Raw genomic sequence first — 4,798 nt, 5'->3', positions numbered from 1 at the left:
ATTGTACATTGAAATGAGCGTCGATTAATAAAGTAATCACGTCAGTCAAGGGAAAGATTCGCCGCCCAATATCTCAGTCAATAGTTTGTAAAACTTTCAGTTGAGATTTTTCTCGAAGCAAGCCTCTCAACTGAGAGTATTGGAAGGAAGTGTTCTCTGCCCAAATTCTTGGCCAAGAGTATTATGACAATGGAAAGATTCTCTGTTCCAACTCTCAGACGAGAGTTTTAAATTTTCTCAGAAAAGAGTTTCTGTAGTGTTAATCCCATGCGGTTAACACGAATCATAGTTTAAAAAAAAACATCTGGTTCAAGATTTTCAATTTTCTTGGCTGAGTTTTTTTAACTCTTTGTAAAAATTCTCGACCAAAAGTTTTCGGTTAACAAAAATTAGAAAAAAAAAATCAACGATTTTCAGGAAATAGCTACTTCATAAGAGGCGAATCCGCCAAATTTAAGAGTTATTTAACGCCTTTGATACCATTGGATTCAACTTTGAATCTAGTTTCGAATGATATATGTTGTATTCATTTTCATTGAAGAAATTTTGTTAATTAATAATTTTATATTAAATTGTGTTACTGCAAATTTTCAAACTTCTGAAAATTACTTGAAATGAAAAATAAATAACTTCAAAATAGAAACATCAAACCATTTCAAAATTCACTAGGTACTTCCTCCTTGTGTCCTTTTCAAAACGATATTTTCAATTGACTCATTAAGGATCACACTAAAATGAAAATTGATGGATAGTAGAAAGGGTTGAAAATTACTTTTTTTTAGTCTTACCTATTTCATTAAATGATTAAATATAGTGATTGAATATGAAAATTCACCAAAAATAGTCCAAGTTTGAGTGCAATTTGTGTATATTGTGATGATATAACTTTTTTTCCAAAATGAATTACCATCTCTACAAACCACGCTCTATACTGAAGTGACTCATTATACCTCTAATCAATTTTAATAATTATCAATTATAATATCAATAATTCTCAAACCTTAACCCTTGAACCTTAACCCATATAACCAACTAATCCCTAACTAATTTAAATTTTAAACCCATTAAACCATAATTCCAAACCAATGTTAACCCCTAACTAATATTATATAATTAATATTAACCCTGTAACCCCATTGATCATTAATACTTAACCACTATAATCCCATGACGCTATATTGTCGTAATGTAAATATTAAGTTTCTCTGTCATCTTGCAAACCCAAAAAGGTTACCTTCATTGTTCTAGAAAGATCCCTTCCTTAATTTTGATTTTAACCAAATCATGATCTTTGTAATCTCCAAGGTCACCACCACTCTGGTGGTGGAATTAGTTCTTAGTTCTCATGCTTATGAAATACAATGATTTCATAATAGCATTCTCTCAAATAGATTGTAGGCAATGTATTATTGGCAACCTGATTTTGTTAAATAATTTGCAGTAACATTATTGTTTTTTTCATAAGTTTTTACACACAATTAAAAGTGATAAAAATTTTCCTTGTTGACATGGTTCGATTGTGAATTAATCTTAGTGATCTTATTAGTTGTAGTATATCTTGTTGTATTTCCAATTAGATGGTTTCTTGGAATTTTATGTAGTGAACACTTTTGATGTATTATTGAGCCAAAATCAGGGATGATCTTTTGTTAGTTAATGGTGTAGCATATATTCTAGTGAAATCTGATCATTTATAAAGGAAAAAGTCACAGTTGTCTACAAGGTTTGAAATAATCCAATCCTTGCAAAGATTGTCTCTATCAAATCTTGAAGGTTGTTAAGCTATGTCATCCTCTCTATAATAATAAATTTTAGCATGTAATGTTCAAAATATCACCTTGAAATCCATATTTCCATTATTGGAAAACTTCAAATTCCTTCCCTCCAATGGGTTCATATTAAAATCACTCAAAAAATAAAACCTTACATATTTACCATATTGTGTGATAAAATTGTTGAGGAAATTGATCCACTCTTTCTTCTCTTTATTATATATATATATATATATATATATATATATATATATATAAGTTAGTAGGAGTTGAAAAACTCTTTTGAAGAAAAAGAAATGCATATCATATACATACAAAATAATGCAATACCATGTACATACAAAATCCACCTTTGAAAAATAAAAATACAACCATCCATAAATTTCAACAACAAAAACAAGCCCAAAAAAGACCTAAAACTCTAAATTGAAACAAAACCCACCTCACTTATTGCAAGTTAATCTCTAATTTGATCCCAACAACAATCTAATCCATGTGGCATGAATCTACCTCTTAGTGATTTTTTCAATCATAAGGAGTGACTATTATTTCCAATTCTATATAATATGAATTTTCACTATTACAATTTTTTACTAAAACTTTGAAAAAAACTTGAAAAAAGCATGAAATAAGTGATGAAATATATGTATTAACTCTATACACGTCTTTGACATTAAAATGATATATATCATTGACAAGATTATATAGAAAACATAAAAAAAAGTGGAGTTATCTTTAAACTTACACTAATCAATAAATAAATGTTTTTGTCTTATGTGTTTTAGAAAGACCACAAAGTAGTTGCTATGGACGTGTGATACGCATCACTAAATATATGCTTTTAGCTTTGCCATTTAAATCAAAGAACAGTGGTAGCTGAGATGTGTAATATATAATAATAAATATTCTTTTCCTTTTTGGTATAAATAAATTAAATATTGAATAAAAGAGTAAGCTAGTAACAAACAATAAATTGAACGCTTGACTCAAAAAATAAAGTTTATATATGTTAAAAAATTATTTCAGGCTCGACAAAAAAAATTATATGTTTAAAAATTATTTCGTATTTTTGTTACAAATATAATTAAAAATTATTTCATATTTATCGTTACAAATGTAATTAATTTCATGTTAATTCATTGTCTTTACTATTTTCGTTTAACTCATTTATACCATGTAAGAAATCGTAGAAACGATTAGAAATGATTTGGTCAGCTGTTTCATCATAGCTCTAAATGTAATAGAAACTTCCATGCTATCAAGACTTATTTATGAAGTTAGGAAGATTTTTATGGTTATAGAAGTTTTGGAAAATAAAAGGTTATATGGTTAGATTTCTCTCTCACCACCTTTACTTTTCTAGTTAGCTTCCACTTAGTGTTGGTTCTGTCTATTTAGGAATGGACAAATAATTCTTTCTTCAATTATGGGCTTCCTCCATTATGCCTATCTTAAACCTATCTTACTTGGACAAATAATTCTTTCTTCAATTATGGGCTTCCTCCATTATGCCTATCTTAAACCTATCTTACTTCAGCAACAAATTCTAGAGCAAGTACTTTCTCCATGGGGAAGAAATGGCTCGTAGTGTACTTAATAGCAGAGTTTATAGAGGGTTTCGTTGGTGGCTTCTCACTTTAGCACAACAAAAAGAGGTTTCATCCTCAACTACAATTTTCCACTAGTATTGACTCTTCCTATGGTTGTAGTGATTGAATCCGTCAAAGTTGAAGCTATGATAAAGAGTGACTTCCTTCTTAACGAGGGAATTAACGAGGGAATTCGTGAGGAGTTAGCTCTTCACGAAACACATGTGCTTCTGGGACTCGAAATACAAAGTACTTAAAAAAATAAATTTATATGGGTAAATTAAAATTATTAAAAAAATAAATTTATATTGTTAAATTAAAACCATTAAAAAAATAAATTTATATTGGTGGACTAAAACTAGTAAGGCTCTCATGAAAAGAAGTGAAAAGTACAAGTCACTTTTTTGGTGAGTTTGAAGCTCTACTGTTACAAATTAAAAAGATTGATCACAAAGTTTCTGGGACTCGAAATACAAAGTACTTAAAAAAATAAATTTATATGGGTAAATTAAAATTATTAAAAAAATAAATTTAAATTGGTAAATTAAAACCATTAAAAAAATAAATTTATATTGGTGGACTAAAACTAGTAAGGCTCTCATGAAAAGAAGTGAAAAGTACAAGTCACTTTTTTGTGAGTTTGAAGCTCTACTGTTACAAATTAAAAAGATTGATCACAAAGTTTCTGGGACTCGAAATACAAAGTACTTAAAAAAATAAATTTATATGGGTAAATTAAAATTATTAAAAAAATAAATTTATATTGGTAAATTAAAACCATTAAAAAAATAAATTTATATTGGTGGACTAAAACTAGTAAGGCTCTCATGAAAAGAAGTGAAAAGTACAAGTCACTTTTTTGGTGAGTTTGAAGCTCTACTGTTACAAATTAAAAAGATTGATCACAAAGTTTTAGTCATGATTAAACAAATAGTAAGTTCATATTTCCAATATATGAGGGCACTTGAGTTAAGTTTGGTGGACTAAAACTAGTAAGGCTCTCATGAAAAGAAGTGAAAAGTACAAGTCACTTTTTTGGTGAGTTTGAAGCTCTACTGTTACAAATTAAAAAGATTGATCACAAAGTTTTAGTCATGATTAAACAAATAGTAAGTTCATATTTCCAATATATGAGGGCACTTGAGTTAAGTTTGGTGGACTAAAACTAGTAAGGCTCTCATGAAAAGAAGTGAAAAGTACAAGTCACTTTTTTGGTGAGTTTGAAGCTCTACTGTTACAAATTAAAAAGATTGATCACAAAGTTTTAGTCATGATTAAACAAATAGTAAGTTCATATTTCCAATATATGAGGGCACTTGAGTTAAGTTTCAAATTCTAGTGATAAATCACTTTCATCTTAAATTGTTTCATATTGTGTTTTTTTATTTTTTTATTAATTTAATTTACTTAAATATAAAAGCATTACTTTTTATTTTT

Source organism: Pinus tabuliformis, chromosome 3_2, assembly GCF_031772625.1.
Source record: "Pinus tabuliformis cultivar Carrire ecotype Pingquan chromosome 3_2, CPIR1, whole genome shotgun sequence".
NCBI lineage: Eukaryota > Viridiplantae > Streptophyta > Pinopsida > Pinales > Pinaceae > Pinus > Pinus tabuliformis.
This window is presented reverse-complemented; position numbering follows the sequence as displayed.